This window comes from Bos grunniens, chromosome 3 (assembly GCF_055505025.1).
Source record: "Bos grunniens cultivar Pamir isolate PY7600 chromosome 3, Bosgru_T2T1.0, whole genome shotgun sequence".
Classification (NCBI taxonomy): Eukaryota; Metazoa; Chordata; class Mammalia; order Artiodactyla; family Bovidae; genus Bos; species Bos grunniens.
Window position 1 is genome coordinate 30981458 of NC_141167.1, and position 27512 is coordinate 31008969.

The following is a 27512-nucleotide window of genomic DNA, read 5'->3' on the forward strand; positions in this document are numbered from 1 at the left end:
ACCAGAAAGGGACAACTTTTAGCATTGAGCTTTTAGAACTATTTCCAATACTGTTTTTCAAATTGTATTGCCTTTTGCTGTTAGAGTGAATGTCAGATTGTGCCCTCCCCCCAATTCTTCCTCATTCAGTTCCCAATTCAGCCTCATTCGTACCAGCCATATTCAGCCTTTCTTCATGCATGGTATGTGCCCTGTTCTACCGAGTCGCCAAAACCCAACTAACAGTTCACTGCTTCCCTAAATTGCTTTAACCTAAGCTCTTCTCAAATCCTGTCAGTGTTTACATCAAGCTCCATCATACAGCCATTTCTCCCTCACATGTTCATGGCAAGTGCTATACTAGGCACTGCTTATTTGAAGTATGTAGCCATTCTAGATGACTAGAAATGTTTCCAGGCAGTTTTCTAGAGTCTAATCAAGTAGCAATTATTTGGGACCTTTGACTGTTTAGCTGTCATGACTATTGTAAGAAATTTGCCCATCCACTATTTGAAATCCTTCTAGGTCTCCCCCCGCTTCCAGCAGCTGAAATTTACTTGCTTGACTATAGCCCAGATGTCCCTTATTTGCCAAATAACCACCTCCATACAGTCTGTTCACCTTAAAACCTTCATATGGGTGATAAGAAAAATGACTCACATTTCCATGGAGGTCTATAAACTTGTTATAAGTCTTACAACACCTCATGTCATGAGAATCAATTCAGTCCTTCTCAAATGGTTTTACCAGCTGGTCAGCCTAATTCTACTTGGCTGAAATAAATCACAGGGTTGGAAGAGCTCTTGGCCATGGGCTATGGAAACTTGAGTCTGCAAAGTGGGGAGGCAGAGTCAAAGAGGTAAAATCAACTTCTAAGTGTTTGACACTAGATAAAGACTATTGGAAAGCTTTATCCCCTAAAGTTATGCTAATTTTTCTTGAGATCCTGCATTTGTCTTGAGATTTTGCAAGATCTCAACTACCATTTCTCAAACAGATTAGAGAAATGTTCTCCAGATTACAGACTGGCTGATTGACTCAAATTGTTTCAATTAGGCTCATGCAACTACCTAGAGTCACAGCTGAAGAGGATTCAGCTAACAGCCCTCCCACTCAAGGAGGGTTGAGCAAGCTGCAGCCCCTTATACATTGCAAAGGAAGCCCCTTTAACAACTTCAGCTGAGTTACTGGCTGCTAGAAAGAGGTACAGAGTAGTTGGTTTAACACAATGAGGTGCCGGGAACTTTTAGGATCTAATACATAGGGTAAAGGAGTGACCTAATGATATGCAAGTTAAAAAGTTCACTCAAAGTCTGAGAAGTTGACAGAAGCAGCCTATATGTGCATCTGCTGCTGCTGCTGCTACTAAGTTGCGTCAGTCGTGTCGGACTTTGAGATCTCACAGACGGCAGCCCATCAGGCTTCTCGGTCCCTGGGATGCTCCAGGCAAGAATACTGGAGTGGGTTGCCATTTCCTTCTCCAGTGCATGAAAATGAAAAATGAAAGTGAAGTCACTCAGTTGTATCTGACTCTTCGTGACCTCATGGACTGTAGCCTACCAGGCTCCTCCATCCATGTCCATGGGATTTTCCAGTAAGAGTACTGGAGTGGGTTGGCATTGCCTTCTCCCTATGTGCATCTATCAAGTTAATATGCCCTACCCCAAACGTTTGTTTCCATGTTTGATTTGCTGTTCAGTAGCCTCCACTTAAGCATTAAGTCTAGCATTCAACCTAGAATATCCATCCAAAGTAAACCCATATTCAGCCTCTTTATTCCTATACATGGCATCTGGATGCTATTTCACATTCAACTCTCTATCTTCATTGGTAAAGTCCAGTGAAATTAAGAGGTTAGTGGGCTGCTTATCCAGAGATGCTCAATCCTTTTTCTCTCCATAGGAGGTATAGTTTACCCTACCTTCTCTCTATTTAGCTGATACTTAGCCATCAACTATTGAATAATACTGGGTTCTGGTTCTAGTAGCTTATTAGAATCAGTCCCACCATTTCATCTGGCCAGGACTTCAGCAAAAGAGTTGAGCCTCCAAAAGCATTATGTGTACTAAGTCATCTCAGTTGTGTCCAATTCTGTGCGATCCTATGGATTGCAGCCTGCCAGGCTTGTCTGTCCATAGGATTCTCTAGGCAAGAATACTGGAGTGGGTTGCCATGCCCTCCCCTCCTGGAATCTTCCTGCTCCAGAAATCAAACCCACATCTCTTATGTCTTCTCCTTTGGCAGACAAGTTCTTTACCACTAATGCCACCTGCCTAGTCACAATCCAAAGTGAGCTCTTGCTTGTTCTCTGTCTAGGAAGTGCTAGCCTTGGGGAACAGAGTGTCCCTGAACAATGTGCTTGGCTCAAAACCCACACTGGGGACTTGGGTCTGAGAAAACACAGTCCAGGAGAACAGAACTCTATAAAGGTGTATACAGCTGGAAAACAACCTTCTAAGCCCAATCTCAAAAGTGTCTTCTAACCTGGGGGGCAGGCACAGCTAACCAGATTGCCTGTGAGTTTTTTTTAGGAGAGACTTTTTAAGACCTTATCAGGTCCCTATCACTGTGGGAACAACAGCAGTTTCCACAAAAATTCAGAGAGTATCTCCCCAGAAGCCTATTTCTCCTGCTAAAAGGCATAGTGAGCACTGAAGGTGGGCCGCCTTTTTAGGGGACTGGAAAAGAGATTCCACAGGCAGCTTCCACCTTAACTCAAAGCTAGTTAGGCAAAGACTGAACAGAGAGGAGAAAGGAATCATCTCAGAGCCCTGTGGCCTCCCCACGTTTAGAGAGCCGTCTTATTCAAAATCAAGGCAGAAGGATGAGGTGAAAAGCCAGGCCTCCCAAAGAGGTGAAAATGCTTCGTAAGAAAAGTTAAAGTGAAAAGAGTCTTTTCAGTAGAACATTCTGGTAGGTCCTGGAGGAAGGAGTGACAAAGTCCTTGCAGAAAGAACAAGAAAGCAGAGGCCATTGCCTCACCACCCTCCATCCAGTTCCCCGCTCACCCAACCACCATCTGACTGAAAAACCGCTAACCTACAAAGAGCAGTAACACGCCCACCTCCCCTCCGAGCAGCCTCCCCTCCAAGCGTTGCTAGTGCTTAGCTTCTGCTTATAAAGGCCTGCTTCGTTGGCGCATGCTCCCTAGGGAATGGCGTGTCATCAGAAAGGGGAAAAACACCTGTCTTCCCATAGCTCTTCTCGATCTCCAGCTGAAAGAGCCCCACCTCATCAAGGAAGAAAAGGGGAGGCTGAAAGTAACTGAGGCAGCAGTTTTAAGCGGTGGGTTAACCTTTGCATAACTGTGCCTCCTCCACACTTTTTTTTCCCCTCACCTTTACCTCAAGTCCTGCCTTAATATTTATGCTGCGAAGTATTTAGGCAGAAGTGGTTCTTCAAGATTAGCTCTGAGGACCTTAGCATTATTTTACCAAATAAATGCATGACTTTTCCTATGGGTATCTCCACTGATGGGCAGAGTTGCCAGATTTAACAAGGAAAAGGACAGGATGCCTAGTTACTTTTGAATTTCAACCAGCAAATGCTCTTATAGAACAGGAATGCTGCTTTTAAACTCTGCTGTTTTATTTGGGATATATCTGTACTGTAAAATTACTTGCTGTTTATCTGAAATTTAGATGTAATTGAGCATCCTATATTTTATATAGTAATCCTGCTTTCAGGACCCCAGACCACCCAGAGTACTCCACCTCTCCCCCAAATGCTGGTTGACGGTAATGAGGGAAACCAGCCAAGAAGACCCATTCCTGCTGCTCTATTGCACCTGAAGCATTGAACCGCCAAGCAGATCCAGCTCTGTCCTGCTCTGAAGAGAGCTGCCCTCATCTTTGGCAGGCTCCAGAGAGTAGTCCAAAGCCTAAGTGCCCCTTGAGGAGGACTTGCTGTTAAACATCCTGTGTGGTATGGAATAGTCTCTATGGTTAATTTCCCTACCTGTAAATGGCCCAACCTCCATAATAATGGCTACTATTCACGGAGCCAGGCCCTTCATGATCGTTATTTCTAACTCTCTCAACAACAGTGCTAGTTAGGCATTATGATCTTTATTGTATGGATTTACATTTTACAGAACTCAGAGAAACCAAGAGCCTATGGGTAAGAGCTAGGATCTAAACATAGACCCACTTGATTATAAATCCTGGGATCTTTTCAGTTCTTTATACCCACTTCTCTAAGTTTCTCTGGGTTATTCATTCATATTTGTTAGGTTGTTTGTTTGTTTGCAATTAGGTAGTACAGATACATGATTCAAAAATTAAAAGGTGTAAAAGGGTGGCAAGTGTGACAAGATTCCCTCCCACTCAATTCTCCTCTCCAGAGGCAATCAACCAGTTAATAGTTTTCAGTCTATTTTCTTTTCCACACAAAGTAGACTTCTGCACAAATTTTTCTGCATCTCTCTCTTTTTGTTTCCAATGAAGATCTCTCCATTTTGGTTAACATCAAAGTGTCTATTTTAATGGCTGCATATAATTCCATTATATAGATGTACCCTAGTTTATTTTACCCAGTTCTCCATAGAAGTAAAATTGGGCCTCTTTTCCATTTTTGTCCTTTTAAAAAACAATTCTTTAATCAATATGTTTCTACAATCTTATATTTTATATGTGATATCCATGGCATGAATACTTAGGAATGGAATCATTTGCTCAAAGAATGAGTACATTATAAACTTTTAGAGATACTACCAAATTGATGCAATTTACCCTCATCTTGGCAATATATAAGATCGCCCATTGGGCCACAAAGTTCATAATCCAAGTTGTGATCTCTGCCAGTCTGATAGGTGAGTAAAAATGGTATCATTATGGCTTTAATTTGCATTTCCCTTATTACTAAGGATCTTTTCCTGTGTTTGAGCTTTTTCACTTCAATTTCATTTCATTCTTTATTTCTCTTTTTAAAATTATCTAGCTGAGTAGTCTGGGACCCCAGGAATGAAAATGTCATATGAGTAAATATGAATAAATGAATATTTTACAGTTGGTAAAATTTCAGGTTATTAGACCTCTTCTTATTAATTTGTAGAAGCACATCATACTCCCCAAAATACCCTTTTGCCTGTTATTTGAGTTTCAGATATTTTCAGATTGTCTTTTAACTTTATGCATTGCAATTTTCTAATTCAGTTTTTAATTATTAAATAGTTATGACTTCAGAATTTTACATCAAATTTAGATCAGTTTTCTCTATTTTGAGGTTATAAAATAAAATCTCCATTTTTTTTGTCCTATACTTCCATTACCAGCCAAAAATGTATCTCTCTGCATCTCAAATATTTTATTCCAGATTTAAAATTTTCTATTTACTTTTTTATAGTACATTATTCAGTTGTTCTGCAACCTTTGACTGTGTGGATCACAACAAACTATGGAAATATCTTAAAGAGATAGGAGTACCAGACCATCTGACCTGCCTCCTGAGAAATCTGCATGCAGGTCAAGAAGCAACAGTTAGAACTGGACATGGAACAACAAATAGACTGGTTCCAAATCGAGAAAGGAGTACGTCAAGGCTTATATTGTCACGCCCCCTCTTTTTTTTTTTTTTAACTTATATGTTTCTTTAACTTATATGCAAAGTACATCATGCAAAATGCTGGACTGGATGAAGCACAAGATGGAATCAAGATTGCCAGGAGAAATATAAGTAACCTCAGATATGCAGATGGCACCACCCTATGGCAGAAAGCAAAGAGGAACTAATTAGCCTCTTGATGAAGGTGAAAGAGGAGAGTGAAAAAGCTGGCTTAGAACTTAATATTCAAAAAACTACGATCATAGCATCTGGTCCCCTCACTTTATGGCAAATAGATGGGGAAACAATGGAAACAGTGAAAGACTTTATTTTCTTTGGCTTCAAAATCACTGTAGATGGTGACTGCAGCCATGAAATTAAAAAACACTTGCTTCTTGGAAGAAAATCTATGGCAAATTTAGCATATTAAAAAGAGAGACATTGCCGACAAAGATCCATCTTGTCAAAGTTATGTTTTTTCCAGTAGTCATGTATGGATGTGAGAGTTGGGCCTTAAAGAAGGCTGAGTGATGAAAAATGGATGCTTTTGAACTGTGATGTTGGAGAAGACTCCTGAGAGTCCCTTGGACTGCAAGGAGATCAAACAAGTCAATCCTAAAGGAAATCAGTCCTAAATATTCATTGGAAGGACTGATGCTGAAGTTGGGGCTCCAATACTTTGGCCACCTGATGCAAAGAACCAACTCATTAGAAAAGATCTTGATTCTGGAAAAGACTGAAGGCAGCATCAAAAGAAGGAGACAACAGAGGATGAGATTGTTGGATGGCATCACTGCCTCAATGGACATGATTTTGAGCAAGCTGTAGGAGATGGTGAAGGTCAGGGAAGCCTGTCATGCTGCAGTCCATGGGGTCACAAAGAATCAAACATGACTGAGTGACTGAACAGTAGCAACAATTTGGTTGTTCCAAGTTATTTGCCCCCTACTTCTACATTTTAGAATTTTTAGCCTTTTTTTGTTGTTATTGATGTGGGCTTTCCCACCCAGGAAAGAAGTTAATGTGCCTTGCCACTGATGTTTACCAGAAAATGATCACTAACATTTTTACAAAATGAGACTAGATTACACATTTTTTGATTTTTTATTTGCTTTGTTTTTTTTTTTTTTTTGCTTGAAGAGACATCATGAGTTTCTATCAACTTTCTTGTTCTTTTTTCTTTATCACAAGAATGACATTTCCCTATGCAAGGCTGGATCAGGTTGAAGCTGATACACAGCTACCAAGAAGTAATGTGAGTGAGAAATAAACTTTTATTGTTATATACTCCTGAGATTTTAGGGTTATTTGTTACCTCAGCAAAGCTAATTCACATTTTAACTATATCTATGTTTAATCCTTATATCATAAAATATAACATACATTCAAAAAAGGAAACAAAACAAATATTCCCTGCCATAAATCACCACCAAGTTAAACCCCAGGTTACCACCACCTTGCGCAAATTCAAATGTTGAATACCTAATACTCAAAGTACATAGTACTTCAAAATGTGACTGTGTTTGGATGTATGACCTGTAAAGGGGTAAAAAGCTTAAAATGAGGTCATTAGGATGGGCTCTAATCCAATATGATTGCCCTTATAAGAAGAGGAAAATAGGACAAAATATGCACAGAGGAAAAACCAGGTGAAGACACTATGGAAAGATAGCCATCCATAAGTCAAGAAGGGCTTGGAATAAACTAACTCTGCTGACACTTTGGAGAAGGCAATGGCACCCCACTCCAGTACTCTTGCCTGGAAAATCCCATGGATGGAGGAGCCTGGTGGGCTGCAGTTCATGGGGTTGTGAAGAGTCAGACACAACTGAGCGACTTTCCTTTCACTTTTCACTTTCATGCATTGGAGAAGGAAATGGAAACTCACTCCAGTGTTCTTGCCTGGAGAATCCCAGGGATGGGGGAGCCTGGTGGGCTGCTGTCTGTGGGGTCGCACAGAGTTGGACACGACTGAAACGACTTAGCAGCAGCAGAAGCAGCTGACACCTTGATCTCAAACTTATAGCCTTCAGAATCATGAGAAAATACATTTCTGATGTTTAAACCACACAGTCTGTGGTGTTTTCTTATGGCAGTCCCAAGAAACTAACAACTAATGGGGTTTCCTTGGTGACTCAGACAGTAAAGAATCTGCCTGCAATGCAGGAGACCCAGGTTTGATGCCTGGGTCAGGAAGATCCCCTGGAGAAGGGAATGGCTACCACTCCAGTATTCTTGCCTGGAGAATTTCATGGACAGAGAGAAGCCTGGTGGGCTACAGTCTATGGGGTCACAAAGAGTCTGACATGACTGAGTGACTAACACTATTTTCACTTTATGAAAGGAACACACTCATTATATTGGGTTCCTTGTTATTTATGAGCAATAATCTTTATGCTTACTTCCATCACTATAGTTTGTTGCTTCTTTTTTTATCTTCATAGAAATATGATAATACACTGCATGTATGAGTGTGTGTGTGTGTGTGGCTTCTTATACTCAAGTTAATGTTCGAGATTCATCACTTTCTTTGCTATAAAAATACAGTTGAACCTTGAACAACAGAAGTTTAAACAGCATGAGCCCATTTATATGTGGATTTTCTTAACAAATAAATACTACAGTACGACACAATCCAGGGTTGGTTGAATCCATGGATGCCAAACTGCAGATACCAACGGCTGACTGTAAAGTTATGCACATTTTTGACTGTGAGGAAGGTCAGCACCCCTAATCCCCACATTGTTCAAGATTCAATTGTATTCTACCACATATTAACCCATTCTACTATTTGGGGACTTTTGGCTTGTTTCCAACCTAAGACTTGTGAATAATACTACTATGCAATTCTTGAACATATCCCTTGGTGTTTATGTGCATATGTATCAGTTGGGTATGTACCAAAGAGTAGAACTGCTTGATTACAAGATATGCATATGTTCAATTTTGGTAGATAATGTCAAATAGTTTTCAAAATGGTTTTAATCATTTATATTCCTTCCATGAGTTCAGGAGAATCTCTGATGTTCTGCATCTTTACCAATATTTGTAACTTTAAAATTTTGCAATGGTTTTTATTCAAGAATTTAAAATGCTTTCTCATGATTTCAATTTATGTTTTTGTTATTACAAAGGAAATAAATACCTTTTCATATGCTGACTAGTCATTAGAATATACTCATCTGCAAATTTTTTGTTCAATACTTCCATGTTTTTATTGGGTATTGGTACTTTTTTCAGTAAAATGTAGATGTGATTTCTATATTGTGAAAATGAGCCCTTTGTTGGCTATTATGCTATATTCTTCCATTCAGAAAATGTAAAGTTGTCCCCTACTTTACACCATGGTAAAAATCAATTCCAGATAGACTGTGGGTCTAAGTTAAAAAAAAAAAAAAAACAACCCTTAAAAGATAATTTGGAAAAATAAGTAGAGAAAGTAGGGCACAAAAATGAGACTGACTGATTTGATCATAACAATATTAAGATATTGTTCATCCAAAACCATCAAGGAGATAAAAAAGCAAACTCAAAGAAAGAGGAGGATATTTTTAGAGGCATTAAAATGATGTTCAGTTCAGTTCAGTCGCTCCGTCGTGTCCGACTCTTTGTGACCCCATGGACCACAGCACACCAGGTCTCCCTGTCCATCACCAACTCCCGGAGTTTACCCAAACTCATATCCATTGAGTCGGTGATGCCATCCAACCATCTTGTCCTCTGTCATCCCCTTCTCCTCCTGTCCTTAATCTTTCCCAGCACCAGGGTCTTTTAAAATGAGTCAGCTTTTTGCATCAGGTGGCCAAAGTATTGGAGTTTTAGCTTCAACATCAGTCCTTCCAATGAACACTTAGGACTGATCTCCTTTAGGATGGACTGGTTGGATCTCCTTGCAGTTCAAGGGACTCTCAAGAGTCTTCTCCAACACCACAGTTCAAAAGCATCAATTCTTCGGCACTCAGCTTTCTTTATAGTCCAACTCTCACATCTGTACATGACAACTGGAAAAACCATAGCCTTTACTAGACAGACCTTTGTTGGCAAAGTAATGTCTCTGCTTTTTAATATGCTATCTAGGTTGGTCATAACTTTTCTTCCAAGGAGCAAGCATCTTTTAACTTCATGGCTGCAATCACCATCTGCAGTGATTTTGGAGCCCCCAAAATAAAGTCAGCCACTGTTTCCACTGTTTCCCCATCTATTTGCCATGAAGTGATGGGACTGGATGCCATGATCTTAGTTTTCTGAATGTTGAACATTAAGCCAACTTTTTCACTCTCATCTTTTACTTTTATCGAGAGGCTCTTTAGTTCTTCACTTTCTGCCATAAGGGTAGTGTCATCTGCATATCTGAGGTTATTGATATTTCTCCTGGCAATCTTGATTCCAGCTTGTGCTTCACCCAGCCCAGTGTTTCTTTTGATGTACTCTGCAAATAAGTTAAATAAGGAGAGTGACAATATACAGCCTTGATGTACTCCTTTCCTGATTTGGAACCAGTCTGTCATAAGCAGAAGCTAATGAACAATATTCAAAGTTGATTTACCAAGAAATAGTAAAACAAACATTATTTAAAGATTGATTTGCATTTAGCACATTTTCATGTACGTTTGGTCAGTAGTATGTTTTCTTTGGAGAGATCTTTATTTAGGTCTTCTGCCTATTTTTTTATTGTTTTTTTGATTTGAGTTCCATGAACTATTAGATATCACTGCACACTGGTCAGAGTGGCCATCATAAAAAAGCTACAAACAATAAATTAGAAAGTTTGTGGAGAAAAGGGAATCTACTTGCACTGTTGGTGGGAATGTAAACTGACACAGCCACTGTGGAGAATACTGTGGAGGTTCCTTAAAAAACTAAAAACAGAAGTCCCATATGACCCAGCAATCCCACTATTGGGCATATACCCTGAGAAAACAATAATTCCAAAAGACACAGTTTCCCCAATGTTCACTGCAGTACTATATACAATAACCAGGACGTGGAAACAACCCAAATGTCCAATGACAGATGAATGGGTAAAGAGGATGTAATACATATATATATAATGGAATATTAGTCAGCCATAAAAGGAACAAAATTGTGTCATTTGTAGAGATGTAGATGGACCTCAGTCAGTCAGTCAGTTCAGTCGCTCAGTTGTGTCCAACTCTTTGCGACCCCATGAATCGCAGCACTCCAGGCCTCCCTGTCCATCACCAACTCCTGGAGTTCACTCAAACTCACGTCCATCGAGTCAGTGATGCCATCCAGCCATCTCATCCTCTGTCATCCCCTTCTCCTCCTGCCCCCAATCCCTCCCAGCATCAGAGTCTTTTCCAATGACTCAACTCTTCACATGAGGTGGCCAATGTACTGGAGTTTCAGCTTTAGCATCATTCCTTCCAAAGAACACCCAGGACTGATCTCATTTAGAATGGACTTGTTGGATTGGAGTCTGTTATACTGAGTGAAGTAAGTCAGAAACAAAAATAAATATCATATATTAACACATATACGTGGAATCTAGAAAATCAGTATAGATGAACCTATTTCCAGACAGATTAGAGAATGAATATGTGGACACAGGAGGAGAAAGGAAGGGTGGGGTGAATTGGGTAATTAGGACTGAAATATACACATTACTATGTGTAAAATAGATAGCTATTGGGAAGTTGCTGTAAGGCACAAGGAGCTCAGCTCAGCTCAGCTCTGATGACCTAGATGAGTGGGACGGGAGGATGGGAGGGAGGTCCAAGAGGGAGGGGATATATGTATAAATATAGCTGATACATTTCATTGTACAGCAGAAATTAACACAACATTGTAAAGCAATTATACTCCAATTTTTTTAAAAAGATAAACTATTAAAAAACAGAAAAACACAAAATAGATTGCTGTTTCTGGCAGTAAGACTGGACATGAGGATGGGAGGGAAAGTAGGAGAAGAAAACTCTTGGTTTTCATTACTATCCCTATATACAATTTGATTTGTTAATTATGTGCATATATTAATTTTATTTTTTTAAAAAATGATATTCTTTAAAAATATACTATTAAACTCTTACTAAAGTACTTCTGGGTTGGAGAATGAAGACACTTCCCCAGAAATATAGATATGACCTAAAACTGCAATGACAAACTCAAAAATGCTTTCAGGGATTGTATTTTATAATAAAATCACAAGAATTTTGTATTCTTCCTCATAATCATGTTAGTTTAATGTGAAACAATCTTTTAGTTAAGTACTTACATGTTTTCTCAAGCCATCAAATAAATTTCATGCAAAGGAAGGTCCAGCAGGTTTATTCTTTGGCTTCAAGTAGCCCCAAGACAGCCCTGTGAGCCCCCTAGAGCTGTAAGTAACCCATTTTGAGAAGGATATTTCTAACTTGTTAATGCTGCCATAATGGCTAAATATATTATAGCTTCCAGATGGTGTATCTACTTCAGATGTTAGATGGGGAGCATGGGGGAGTGTAATTGGAACAATATTCATTTTGTAATCAGAAGATCTATTTGAATTCAGACTGGGATCTTACTTTGAACAAGTCACTTTAAATCCCATAATTTTAGCCTCCTCAACTATAAAACAATCCTAATAAATACTGATTTTTGCCTCCTATCCCACAAAGTTGTTCCATGGCTTATGTGAGAAATTATTTTGCAAACTATGTAACATTTGTCTCCCAGAGTATTGGCAGAAAATTTGTATGTCAAATTTTAACACTAATATTTTAACTATAAGTCAGATTCAATGATATGTATTAGCATCTTTATAGTCTCTCTCTCTCTCCTATGCCAAGAAGTTTACATTTGACTGGTGAATGAGTTCCATTTGATAAACATTTATAGCATCCTCTCTATATCAAGCCATGTGCTAGGAAGAAATGTGGACTGTAGGTTTAGTAGAAATGTCTTTCATGTGAGCATAAATGTTGCATACTTTCTAAGTTGTGTTTCTTGGTGAACTTATTTTCCTTTTCTGGGCTGCAGTTTCTTTATCTATAAAATGGTTATGTTGGGACTCTGCACGTATTTAGGATCTACTGGGGGCTTCACAGGTGGCAGTGGTAGTAAAGAACTTTCCTGCCAATGCAGGAGATGCAAGAGATGCAGGTTCAATCCCTGAGTCAAGAAGATCTCCTGGAGGAGGGCATGGCAACTCACTCCAGTATTCTTACCTGGAGATCCCATGGACAGAGGAGCCTGGTGGGCTACAATCCATAGGGTTTCAAAGAGTCAAAAACAACTGTGTGTGACTGAGCATAGCACAGGATCTATTGAGTTCCAATATACTATATTAACCAGGACTCTTTAAAGTCTTTTTAAAAAATATACAGCAATTATTTATTTAGTATCTGCTCCATACTCAATATATGAGTCAGGGTTCAACCTGGAAGCACTCCAAATTGAGCTCAGGGGAAACTGGTTCCATGGGTGAAAGGACTAAGAAGCCTAGCACAGGGCAGAGATGGACCCAGACAGAATCATCTAGTGGCCGGAGAGGAAACACAGCCAGGGCCAGAGACCTGTGGAAGTCAGAGACAGGAAGGTGGATAATCTGGATTCGGTTGTCTTCAGCCTCTTATCTCCAACATGTGCCTTCCAGGGCCCAACCCAGTGGGAAATTCAGGAGTCATCCCCGGTGATACAAATCAAAAGGTAAGGAATAGATCTGAGCACAAACAGCACATAGACTGTCCCTCTCACTGTGGTGCTTGGTACTCCAAGGAGCTTATGATGTACTGACTGGAGGAACCCAAACTCACAATGCTGAAGCAACAAAAATTACAATAATATTTGTACTGTTTCACACATATGTGTTATCTGAAACCTTGAAATTGTCTTCATTTTTTAGATGAGGAAGCCGGATCAGGGAGCTAACTTGCCTAAATTTATAAAGTAAAAATGAAACCACATTTGATCCTACAACACCTGCCTCCAAAGGATATAATTTTCTTCAGTAAGAATTAGATGTTCTCAGTAAGAGGGGTGTTTGGAGAAGAGCAAATCTCTATTTCCTCATCTGAGAAATGTGATTTGAAACAGCTCCAGTAGGAGTCTTCTAACTTTATAGGCCAGAATCACCTAGGAAGCCTTTATAGAAAAGGTGGGGTCTTTGGGGGTCTTCATTTAGGACTCATGAAAAGGGTATAAGCAAAGTTTCTTTGTTTTTCCCTCTCTGAGAAATCTCTTCTCTCTCTGCAGATTTGATTTGAGTTTTGAACAATGAAACTAATATTGCTTCCAGGGATCCTAATGGGCTGTCCTAAGTCTATGCTTAGCTATGCAAGGCAGTTGTCACATCACACAGCTCTGGGGTCTTGGGGGCATCCCAGAGAGTGTTCTGAGTTCACCACCCCCCTGCCAAGGCCTTGCACCCTGATTAAGGGGTACCTGCATTTAGACATTAGCTCTCCTGGGCAACTGGATCTCTACTGGCCATACATCTGAGAATTCTCAAGAACACTGTTTATTCCTTGAGAAATCTGGAATGAATTAGGCTGAATAAATTGGCTCTCAACTTGGCTGTTTCAAATGGCAGCAAAGAAATAACATATGCTTCTCCCCCCTTTTTTTCTTTCTTTCTTTTTTTTTTCTTCTTTATGGAAGGGGAAATGAAAACATACCCATATCCACACAAAATTAGATTTGGTCAAACTATGCTTCACTTCTCCAGCAAGTGGAAATCTTTGATCAGAATATTTAGGTGTCTCAGAAGAGTGTTAGGATAGCAAGAAGCCTGGGGAATTCATTCTAATGCATGTCTGCAACCTGTGCAGCATAAATCTAAGCTGAACAGCAGTGTCTACGGAGCCAACCTGTAGCTGAGTTGCTAGGGCTACTGATGCAGTAAGCAAACACAACAAAGAATTTTCCCTTCTTAATCCTCTGCCGATATTACCTTTCTCCTCAATGCCAAACATTCATCAGAGAAAACCATATGGAGACTTTAAAACACTGTTCAGAAAGAAATTAGAAGAAAAAGGAGAAATAATTGCGGTATAATTAATCTTGATTATACCTGACACATGCCTGATTTTAACTGCTTAATCTCAGTTTACAAATAATTAATGATAAGAATGATAGGTGGCAATTTTGAGCACTCTGTTAAGTTCTTAGCATATACTACCTCATTTATGTGTAACAATATGTCTCACAATCAAAATACTGTTATTATCCTCACCTTATAGATGATAAAACTGAGCCTTAGAGAGTTCAAGTAAATTTCCTGAGCTAATGTATTGAGCCAGATTTCAACATTAAGTTTATCTGTCTCGCCCAGCTCTTAACCATCATTCTATACACTGTTTGGTGACATGGAGATGTGCTGCCCAGATCTCCCTTCAAGAAAGGATTTGTTGCCCCAGCTGCTAGGGTACCACCAGCAGACAGAATTCAGCTGTCGGCTCCTTTGGGGGTCAACTCAGCTGCAGAGTTTTGCCTTCTTCAAGGTCAAACTTTTCCCAGGGCTGCTCACATCCGATGACTAATGGCAGTCCTAGACACATGAGTACTTAGTATTCATCATGGTTAAGCTGGAGTCTTTTCTGTCATTTGGTGTATGACCAGAACATTATTTCAAGGTGTGCAGTGTGATGCCTTTGGAACCTGAAAATTTCTGCCAAGTGTTTTTGCTTCTTTCTTTATGGTAGCAGGTACAAGATTCAGGAATTTGTCTTTTAATTGGAGTGCATGGCCTAGCATGCCCTGACCAATGGATCTCTAATGTATAACATTGGATCTAATGTATAACAAGTGTGAACTGGATCCCTAAAGTACTCCACTAATGTGGCAAAATTCTGAATCTTTGTTAAGTTTTATTTCCCATCTTTTGGAGTACTTTTGTCTTCCCAAGGTCTCCATTGTACTGAATACTTGTTGCTCATTCCACTCAATCTGCATGATGTCATCAATATGATGTTGCATGGTATATCCTTGAGGTTCAAATATCTTTAGACTACATTATAATGGAAAATGGACAAATTAACATGGACTTGGCAAAATTATACACAAATATTTCATCTTTTCCATACGAATTCTAATTTTTAAAAATCTTTTCTTATTGGAATAGTAAAGAGCACATTCACCAAGTCAAGTTTACTGAGTCCCACAGCAATAGCATTGGGGCCACTTCTTGACTGAGCTTACAGTAGTCTACAGTCACTTTCCAGAATCTATTTGTTTTCAGCAGAGACCATATTAGTGAATTCATATGATAGAGTCCTCTACTCCTACATCCTTAAGATCCTTAATATGACACTAATCTCCTCCATCCCAAAGTAAGGTGATACTGTTTGTGGTTTGCTATCATAGGGTGAGATGCGCATTGCCCGAGTCTTCTCCTTACTTTCCCTATTGTGATAGCTCTTATCTCCTGGACCCAGGATAGGGGTTACCCTAACTGCCAAGTATGTCAACCTACTTATACATTCAGAGGCTGGGGAAATGACCACCAGGTGGGCCTGTGAACCAGTGGACTGATTGTTAGTCAACCTTTGGCCAGGATTCCATTTGCAGGGCTCTTGCATTTCCCCACTGTAATAAGTGATCTGTGATAATTCTCTGTCTTTTAGAGTTTCCCTTTTCCTAATCAATGAAATAAATGGCTGAAGTTTGTTTCCCTTTGGGGAAAGCCTGTGTTAATTAACACAGTATACACTTGCTTTGATATGGCAGGGTCTTTCCTCACAGTGACTGAGCCACGTCTTCAAGTTAACAAGTTATAAGCTGAAAAACTGCCTCTGATATGGGAACTAGGCAAGAGATTAGAATATTTTATTAGGGCAGTCTCTTTTAGCCTCTTGCTCTTCCATTCTCGCTTTCTTTGCATTGTGTGTATTATATATATTAAGCTTATATTGTATATATTAAGCTTGTATATATTAAGCTTAAGTGGTATGCTCATTGACCACCCATCTATTTGCCCATTGGATGTGGTGTTTTATTAATAATCTCAATAACTCTCTATAACTCAACCATTCCTATCTGCTATCTCTTTTACAAGTAATATGATAACTGCAAACTTGAGACTTTGAGTTGTTAACAACCACCACCTGACCTCTATTGCTCCATTTCAGGATGGAGTATAGCATTATCTACATTACTCCAACAAACCAACCTCTGTGACAAATCTATAGGTATTCAACAGCACAGAGGCTTTCTTACCTTGTCAGACAAGAGAGACCCTTTGTCCTGTGGGGTCTCTGAATAGAAAAGCAGAATTATAGACTTAAAATGGGTCGTTTTGCTTCCAGTTGTCCCAAAGAGATAGGCATCAAGTCTGTCCTTTTCTGGAGCCAATTGCAAATGGTTCCCACTTTTGCATAATTAGTTAAAAAACACGAGCCAAGTGGAATACTGCTTTAAATTGGAGATGGTTGATATTCAGGAAAAGGTTTGAACCTTTCCAACAATAAAAAAAAAATGCACAGAGAAAATTACAGGCCAATATCCCTGGTGAACATAGATGCAAAAGTTCTCAACAAAATGTTAACAATCTGAATTCAACAATACATTAAAAGGATCTTACACCATGATCAAGTGGGATGTAAGGATGGTTTAATTCCTGCATATCAATCAATATGATACAGCACATAACAAAATGAAGGATCATATTATCATCTCGATGCAGAGAAAACATTTGACAAGATACAACAACCATTCATGGCCAAACACTCAGCAGACTAGGTAGGAAGAGAATATGTTTCAACATAATAAAGCCCATTTATGACAAGTCCACAGCTAACAACACAATAATAAAAAGTCGAAAACATTTCCTGTAAGATCAGTAGCAAGACAAGGATGCTCACTCTTACCACTTTTATTCAACATAGGACTAGAAGTCCTGGGCAGAGCAATAGGCAAGAAAAAGAAATAAAAGTCATCCAAATCAGAAAGAGGTAAAATTGTCTCCATTTGTGGATGACATGATATAAATAAAAAATAAAGACAACCAAAAAGCTGTTACAACTACTAAATTCAGTAAAGTTTCAAGATAAAAAAAATCCATATGCAAAAATCAGTAGTATTTTTGTACACTAACAATAAACTATCAGGAATAAAAGTGATCCCATTTACAATTGCATAGAAAAGAATAAAATACCTTTAAATAGCTTTATTTTTTTAATTATTTTATTTTTTAACTTTACAATATTGTATTGGTTTTGCCATATATCAAAATGAATCCACCACAGGTATACATGTGTTCCCCATCCTGAACCCTCCTCCCTCCTCCCTCCCCATACCAGGAAGCTAAAGATATGTATGCTGAAGACATCAATGAAAGAAATAGAAGAAGCAACAAGTAAATGGAAAAATACTCTATGCTTATGGATTTCAAGAATTAATGTTGTTAAAATATCCATACTCACAAAGCAATCTACACATTCAGTGCAATCTATATCAAAACCACAACTGTACTTTTCACACAAATAGAACAAATAATCTTAAAATTTGTATGGAACCATAAAAGACCCCAAATAGCCAAAACAATCTTGAGGCAAAAGAACAAACCTGGAGGTATCATATTTGCTGATTTCAATCTGTATTACAAAATCATCGTGATGAAAGCAGTATGACGTTGGCATAAAAGCAGACACAGAGATCAATAGAACAGAACAGAGAGCCCAGAAATAATCTCACTCATATACAGTCAATTAATTTATAATGAGCCAAGAATATATGGTGGGCTTCCCTCATAGCTCAGTTGGTAAAGAATCCACCTGCAATGCAGGAGACCCTGGTTCAAAGATCCCCTGGAGAAGGGATGCGTTACCCATTCCTGTATTCTTGGGCTTCCCTTGGGGCAAGGGACTCTCTTCAATAAATGGTTTTAGGAAAATTGCCCAGTCACTTACAAAAGAATGAAACTACCCATATTACACAACATACACAAAAATCAACTCAAAATGGATTAAAGACAAATTTAAAACCTGAAATTGTAAAAATCCTGGAAGAAAAATATAAGGAATAAGCTCCTAGACAATAGTCTTGGCAATGATTTCTTGGGTTTGACACTAAGAGCAAAGACAAGAGAGAAAAAAAATTTTAAATGAGGCTGCAACAAAGTAAGCAGCTTCTGCACAGCAAAGGAAGTCATGAAGAAAATAAAAAGGCAGCCTATAGAATGAGAGAAAACAGTTGTAGATCATATATCTGATAAAAGGTTAATATCCAAACTATGTAAAGAACACATAAAACTCAACAGCAAAAAAAAAAAAAAAATATTTAAAAATGAGCAGAGAAACTAAATGACATTTTCAAGGAAGATGTACAAATGGCCACAGGTGCATGAAAAAGTGTTCGTCACTAATCAACAGGAAAATGCAAATCAAACCATAATGATATATCATGTCACACCTGTTAGAAAGGCTGTCTTCAAGAAGACAAGAGGTAAGTGTAGGCAAGGGTCTAGAGAAGAGGGTACTCTTGTACACTGTTGCTGGAAATGTAAATTGGTACAGCCATTATGGAAAACAGTGTCAAACGTCCTCAAAAATTTAAAAACAGAACTGCCATATGACTTAGCAATCCCATTCCTGGATATACATCCAAAGGAAATAAAAACAGGATCTTGAAAAGATATCTGAACTCCCAGGCTCACTGAAACATTATTTACAGTAGCAAAGAGAGGGAAATAACCAAAGTGTCCATCAATAGATGAGTGGATAAAGAAGATATGATTGTATGTGTGCGTGTATCTCTTGCATACCAATAGAATATTACTTAGCCACGAGAAAGAAGAAAATCCTGCTGTTTGTGACATGTTGGACTCTGAGCCCTGAAGGCATTTTACCAAGTGAAATAAGCCAGAGAAAGACAAATACTGCATGCTGTATTTATATGAGGATCTAAAGAAAAAAGTCAAATTCATAGAAACTTAGAATAGAAAAGTATTTGCCAGGGACTAGGGGATGGTAGAAATAGGGAGAGCTTGGTAAAAGACTAGAAACTCAGCCATAATATGAATAAGTTCTGAGGATCTAATGTATAACAAGTGTGAAAGTTGCTCAGTCATGTCTGACTCTTTACAACCCCATGGACTATACAGTCCATGGAATTCTCCAGGCCAGTATACTTGAGTAAAGAGTACTGGAGCCTTTCCCTTCTCCAGGGGATCTTCCCAACCCAGGGATAAAACCCAGGTCTCCTGCATTGCAGGCAGATTCTTTACCAGCTGAGCTACAAGGGAAGCCCAACGTGGTGACTGTAATTGACAATACTGTACTGTGTAGGTGACATTTGCCAGAAGATTAGAATTAAAAATTCTTATAAAAAATAAACATGTGAGGTGATACATATGTTAATTAAGTTGATAGAAGGGAGGACCCTTCACCATGTATATATATATATATATAAAATCACTTTGATGTATACTTTATCTTACACTTTTATCTGTCGATTATACCTCAATAAATCTAAAAATAGTCTTCTGTTAAACATTTAAAATAAATGTTTGTGAAAAATGCACAAATCTAAAAAAATATATAAAAACTAACTACATGTGAAATTTAAGATTGGTTCCAAAATTCAAATTTTTGTATTAAAATCAAATTGTTTGATAGCTGTAATTCTACTTTAGTAAATAGAGGACCAAAAATCCCCTTCTTTCAGAGTTATCTTTTGTTGGATAAGCCCTGAATCTCATTAAGGAGGGATGGTTTCCCCAGAGTCATCTTAACAAGGTGGGAACTCATCACACTAACATTTGTTTATTAATAATCTGCATTCTCCACTTACCTGCAAGCCCCTTAAGATAAAGCTTATGTCTATACTGTTCACCTCTTTGTCACCATGTCTAGGGTAGTGCCTGGAACCTGGTCTAGCAACGTGCCTAGCAACATTGATTTATTCATTAATTAATTCATTCAATAAATACTGGATGAGCAAACAATAGACACATAGATTAATATGTTTCATCAGGTCAAATTTAGATTCTTAGTCATCCATTACCTACTGGCTCTCTTCTCTCCTCAGTCACAAGTATATCTTATCTCTTCAGCCCTTTAGATGGAAGGAACTCCAGAGGCCCTTCACCACGTATATGTATATAAGATCATTTTGATGTACACTTTAATTATCTTACAATTTTACTCAGGGAGACACAGGAGGAAGGAATACATTAAACGGGAGCAATTGGGAATCCTGCCCACCTCAGGACATTGATAGTGTTTTAATGAGACAGACCCATATCTACTTCCTTTGTTCCATCTGTCTCCTTCTTATATCATATGTCTCTATTGAATACTCCATTACAGTAATTTCCATTTCTTTTCAATGGTTTATTTATTTGCTCTGTTAGATTATGAGAACCTAAAGGAAAGAAAACTCATCTTTTTGGTTTGCCCAATGTTCATATTTCAGTTTTTTTTTAATTAATTTTATTTTATTTTTAAACTTTACATAATTGTATTAGTTCTTCAGTTTTGATTTCTTTTCTGATTCATGGGTAATTTTATTTATTTTTTATTCATGGATAATTTTAGAAGTACATTGTTTAATATCCAAATATTTGGGAATTTGTAAAGCTATCTTATGTTATTGATGTTTAATTTAGTGCCCGCAAGCCAGAGGAAATACTCTGTACGACTTTAATCCTTTAAAACTTTTTTAAGAATAGTTCTGTAGTCTGGCATATTTTCTATCTTGGTGAATTAATATGTACACTTGAAATGAATGTGTTTTATGTTGTTGTTAGGTGAAGTGTTTTATAAATAGTCAAATTGGTTAAAAATGTTTTGTGGGTTTTTTATATCTTTACTTACTTTCTGTCTACTACTCTATCAATTACTGAGAAAGAAGTTTTGAAGTTCTATTGGTTTTGCTTATATATTTTGAACTTTTCTATAAGGTGCTAAGTCACTTCAGTCGTGTCCAGCTCTTTGCGATCCCTCAGACTGCAGCCCACCAGGTTCCTCTGTCCACGGGATTCTCCAGGCAAGAATACTGGAGTGGGTTGCCATTTCCTTCTCTCTAAGGTGCATATACATTTAATAGTTATGTTCTCTTAATGAATTAAGGTTTTTATCATTATAAAATGTTCCTTTTTATCCCCAACTCTATTTCTTGTCCTGAAATCTTTGTCTGTTATTACCATAGCCAATCCAGTTTTTGTAGGCTTAGTGTTTGCATGGTATATCTTTTTACTTTCAATCTACCTCTACATTTATATTTAAAGTAAGTGTCTTATTAGACATGCAGTTGGGTCTATATTATCCAATCTGATATCTTCCACATCTTAATTGGACTTTGTTGGAAATTCACATATAATGCAGTTATTGGCATGCATGCGTGTGTGCTAAGTCATTTCAGTCGTGTCTGACTCCTTGGGACTCTATAAACTGTATAGATTTCCAAGCTTTTCTGTCCATGGGATTCTCCAGGTAAGAATACTGGAGTGGGTTGCCATGCCCTTAATCAGGAGATCTTCCCTACCCAGGAATCGAACCTTCGTCTCCCACAGCTCCTGTATTGGCAGGCTGGTTCTTAACCATTAACGCCACCTGGGAAGCCCCAATTATTGGCATGTGTACATGTGTGTTAAGTTGCTTCAGTCATTGCTTTGTGGGTTGCTTTGCGACCCTATAGACTCTAGTCCACCAAGGTCCTCTGTCCACAGGGTTCTCCAGGCAAGAATGCTAGAGTGGGTTGCTATGCCCCTTCTCAGTTATTGGCATATTTAGGTTTAAATTTATAATTAGCTGCTTGTTTTTTTGGTCCTATTTGTTATTTTTTCTATTTTTTCCCTTTTCCTGAAATCCCTTGGACTGAATTATTTTTAGTATTCTATATTGTGATGATTAAATTTTATGTGTAAAGTTGGGCTATGAGCTGGAGTATTCAGATTTTCAAACATTATTCTGGTTGTACTTATGAAAGTTCTTTTGGGTGTTGTTAGCATTTGAATCAGTGGACATGGAGTAAAGCAGTTTGCCTTTCACAGTGTGAGTGGAACTCATCAAATAAGTTGAAGGCCTGAACAGAAAAAGAAATTTGCCTCCTTTCAGCAAAGCACCTTCTGCAGGAGAATGCTTTTGGATTTCATCTACAACTCAGTCTGAAACAATAGCTGTCCTAAGTCTCCAGCCTGTTGGTTCACCATGCAGATTTTAGGCTTGCCAGCCTCTATAATCACATGACGTGAAAGTGAAAGTGAAGTCGCTCAGTTGTGTCCGACTCTTTGGGACCCTATGGTATGTAGTCTGCCAGACTCTTCCATCCATGGGATTTTCCAGGCAAGAATACTGGACTGGGTTGCACTTCCTTCTGCAGGGGATCTTCCTGACCCAGGATCAAAGCTGGGTCTCCCACACTGCAGGCAGAGCCACCTGGATGAACCAATTCTTTATATTAGCTCACACACACTCTCTCTCTCTCTCTTTCTCTCTGGTTTTGTCCTCTTTGGTTCCTGACTTTCTAGGATTTCTAGGGTTATAGTTTTCATCTAATTTGGAAAAATTCAGAGAATAATTTCCTCAAGTATTTTTTCTCCTTGCAATCTCTTATTTTGGATCCTCAATTACATGTTTGTTAGGCCACTTGATACTTTTTGGTTGTGTTTATTTTCACTTTTTGTCTCTGTGCTTCAGTTTGCATAGTTCCTATTAGTATGTCTTGAGCTTCACTAATCTTCTTGTCTACTGTGTTTAGTCTGCTATTGTTAAGTCCACCAATGACTTTTTCATTTTAGATATTAAATTTTTATTTCCAGATAGTCTAATGGATTAAAAAAATATTTCCAATTTGTCTCTTTATTTGTAGTCATATTTTCATGTTTCTTTTATTTTTTTGACATCTGTTAGAGCTTTTAATTTTTTTAATATAAATTTATTTATTTTAATTGGAGGTTAATTACTTTACAATATTGTATTCGTTTTGCCGTACATCAACATGAATCTGCCACGGGTGTACACATGTTCCCCATCCTGAATCCCCCTTCCACCTCCCTCCCCATACCATCCTTCTGGGTCATCCCAGTGCACCAGCCCCAAGCATCCTGTATCCTGCATCGAACCTGGACTGGCGATTCGTTTCTTATATGATATTATACAAGTTTCAATGCCATTCTCCCAAATCATCCCACCCTCTCCCTCTCCCACAGAGTCCAAAAGACTGTTCTATACATCTGTGTCTCTTTTGCTGTCTCGCATACAGGGTTATCATTACCATCTTTCTAAATTCCATACATACGCGTTAGTATACTGTATTGGTGTTTTTCTTTCTGGCTTACTTCACTCTGTATAATAGATTCCAGTTTCATCCACCTCATTAGAACTGTTTCTTTTAAAACCTGGCATAAATATATATATTCAAACAAGTTATATATATATATATATATATATTTAATTATTGTATTTATAATCTTATATTTAAATAAGCTTATATGTTATATATATGTGTTTAAATAAGTTATTATATTAGTATGTAAATCTAAAATAATTTATTTAATACCCTTGTCAGCTAATTCTGTCATAGCTTTGGTTTTTGAGTATATTTGCATTAGAGTTTTTTTTTTTTTTTCCTATTCAATATGGATTATATTGGGTTGGCTAAGAGGTTCATTTGGATTTTTCTGTACCATCTTATGGAAAAACCCAAATGAACCCAGTATCTTTCTGCATCAGGTCTTCTGTACTACCTTTTTTTTTTATCAAGACTACATTTTTAGGGTAATTTTAGGTTCAAAGGAAAATTGAGCAGAAAATACAGAGGTTTTTCACAAACTCCTTGTTCCTGTCCATACATAGCCTCCTTCATTATCAGCTCTCCTAACCAGGATGGCACAGTTGTTACAGTTGATAAACCTGCATTGACGCGATGGCCATAGGTTACAGTACGGTTTACTCTTGGTGTTGTGCATTTATTGGTTTGGATAAATACAAATGACATACATTGATTGTTATAATATTCTAAACAGTATTTTCCTTTCCTTAAACATTTTATGCTCTGCCTCTTCATCTTCCCGCCTCACATTCACCCCTGGCAAATATTGACCTTTCAGCTATCTCTACAGGTTTACCTTTTCTAAAGTGTCATATAGCTGGAATCAAGCAGTATGTAAACTTTTCAGCTTGGCTTCTTTCACTTAGTAATAAGTGCTTCAGGCTCCTTCTCTAATGAGCTTTTCTTTCCTTTTGTATATCTGAGTTTCTGACACAACATTTTCCTCCTTTCTGAAGAATTTCTTTTACAATTTCTTGAAAGGCAGGTATACAGGCAGCAGATTCTCAATTTCGTTTGTTTGAGAAAGTCTTTTTTCCCCCTCCACTTTTGAAAGACAAATTCACTAGATACAAAATTGTAAGTTAGTGGGTTGTTTTTCTTTCAACACTAAATATTTTACTCCATTCTCTTACTGCTTGCACGGTTTATAAGTCAGATGTAATTCTCATCTTTAGGTAGATACCTTTTTCCTCTGGTTCCTTTTAGTATACTTAATCTTTGATTTTCTACAGAGTAAAATTAATATATCTAGGTGTAGGGTTGTTTTTTTTTTTTTTTTTTACATTTATCCTGCTTGGTGGACCTGTGGTTTGGTATCTGACATTAATTTGGGGAAAATCTGAGCCTTTATTGTTTCAAATATTTCTTTGTTCTTTTCTCTCTTTCTTGTTCTGGTATTCCCATTATGCACATGTTACACATTTTAGAGATGTCCCACAGCCCTTGGATATTTTTTTCCAGTCTTTGTTCTTTTTGCTTTGTGATTTTCAAGGATTCTATTGATATATGCTGTATATCAGAGAGTCTTTCCTAATCCATACCCTGTCTACTAATAAGCCCATCAAAGGCATTCTTCATTTTTGTTAGGGTTTTTTTTTTTAATCTCTAGCATTTCTTTTTTGGTTCTTTCTTAGGATTTCCATCTCTGTGCTTACATTGTACTGTTCTTGCATGCTGACTTATATGCATATTAATCATGATTGTTTTAAATTCTTGGTGAGATCATTCCAGCATCTCTGTTGTGTCCAGTTCTGATGCTTGTCTTGTCTCTCCAAATTGTTTTTTGTCTTTTAGTATATCTTGCAATTTTTTTCATGAGAGCTAAATATGACATACAACACAAGAGGAGATGCTGTAAATAAGCAATTAGTATAGGAGTTTGACAAGGCTGTATATTATCACATTGCTTATTTAACTTACATGAAGAGTACATCATGTGAAATGCTGAGCTGGATGAACCAAAAGCTGGAATCAAGATTGCCAGGAGAAATATTAACAACCTCAGATATACAGACGATATTACTCAAATGGTAGAAAGCAAAGAGGAACTAAAGAGCCTTTTGATGAGAATGAAAGAGGAGAGTGAAAAAGCTGGTTTGAAACTCTACATGAAAAAATCTAATATCATGGCATCTGGTCCCATCAGTTCAGTTCAGTTCAGTCACTCAGTCGTGTCTGACTCTTTGAGACCCCATGGACTGCAGCATGCCAGGCCTCCCTGTCCATCACCAACTCCCGGCGTTTACACAAACTCATGTCCATTGAGTTGGTGATGCCATTTAACCATCTCATCCTCTGTCGTCCCCTTCTCTGCCTGCCTTCAATCTTTCCTAGCATCAGGGTCTTTTCAAATAGCAGCTGAGAGGAGACACCCCACGTCCAAGGTCAGTAGTGGTGGCCGTGAGAAGATTTCCCATGTCCGAGGTAAGGAGCAGTGGCTGTGCTTTGCTGGAGCAGCCATGAAGAGATACTCCATGTCCAAGGTAAGAGAAACCCCAGTAAGATGGTAGGTGCTGAGAGAGGGCATCAGAGGGCAGAAAGACTGAAACCACAGTCATAGAAAACTAACCAATCTACTCACATGGACCACAGCTTTATCTAACTCAATAAAACTAAGCCATGCCATGTAGGGCCACATAAGACGGACGGGTCACAGTGGAGAATTCTGACAAAATGTGGTCCACTGAAGAAGGGAATGGCAAACCACTTCAGTATTCTTGCCTTGAGAACCCCATGAACAGTATGAAAAGGCAAAAAGATAGAACACTGAAAGATGAACTCCCCAGGTCAGTTGGTGCCCAATATGCTACCAGAGATCAGTGGAGAAATAACTGGTCCCATCACTTCATGGCAAATAGAAGGGGAAAAAGTGGAAGAAGTGATAGATTTTATTTTCTTGGGCTCCAAAATCACTGATCAAACTAGTCAATCCTAAAAGAAATTCGTCCTGGATATTCATTGGAAGGACTGAAGTTGAAGCTCCAATACTTTAGTCACCTAATGCAGAGAGCTGACACATTGGAAAGACCCTGATACTGGGAAAGATTAAAGGTAAAAGGAGAAGGGGAAACTGAGGATGAGATGCTTAGATAGCATCACCGACTCAATGGGCATGAATCTGACCAACTTGGGGAGACAGTGGAGGATAGAGAAGCCTGACATGCTGCAGTCCTTAGGGTTGCAGAGTTGGACACGACTTAGTGACTAACAACAGCAGCAATGCAGTGGTGAAATCTGGTGGGAGGGGAAACATTCTGTAGTTCTGTGATTAGGTCTCAGTGTTTTGGTGAGCCCATTCCTGCATACTATGAACTTTACACATGTTTCTCAGTTGTTTTTCCACCCCTTAGATGGAGCAGGATGGCTAACAAAAGCTGGAGTTGGGGATTTTCCTTCCCCTAGATCAGTTAGACTCGTTAACTAGTTTCCCCTGAGGGCAGTTCTTGTTAAGAAGAGCATAGTGCTCTGGTGTATTTCAAAATGATTTGTTTTTCTCCTCTCCCTGGTGGAAGCCTGAAGGGGGTTTTTCTCCAATATTTATTGTGGGAATCTGGTCAAGTTCCTACAGTCAATCTAACAATGTTTTGGGAGTGCACCATAACACTTCCTTGGAGTTTTTAACTTTCAGACTTGTCCACACTAAGCCCTCCACCAATTCATCAATAATAGTTCCAGTTTTCCTATCCTGGCACTTGTTCCTAGGTAGTGTCCACTTGTGAGTCTGCTCCAGTAAGCTGTGACTCCCCGTATACACTTATCCAGTCTTCGTAGAAGTGGTTTAC

The 27512-nt window shown here is 38.4% G+C and overlaps 1 long non-coding RNA gene across 7 annotated transcripts in view; it reads left to right on the forward strand.

Annotated features, from left to right (window-relative positions):
• The first annotated feature begins 230 nt into the window (after positions 1-230).
• Positions 231-27512, forward strand: part of LOC147375417 (uncharacterized) — a 59672-nt gene continuing 32390 nt past the window's right edge. Inside the window, exons 1-4 of one of the 7 annotated variants that reach the window (XR_015161541.1) lie at positions 231-3264; positions 3651-3903; positions 4637-4789; positions 5323-7379. This is a non-coding gene — a long non-coding RNA (uncharacterized LOC147375417). The other 6 variants (XR_015161542.1, XR_015161540.1, XR_015161539.1 and 3 more) reach the window with 6 other exon arrangements.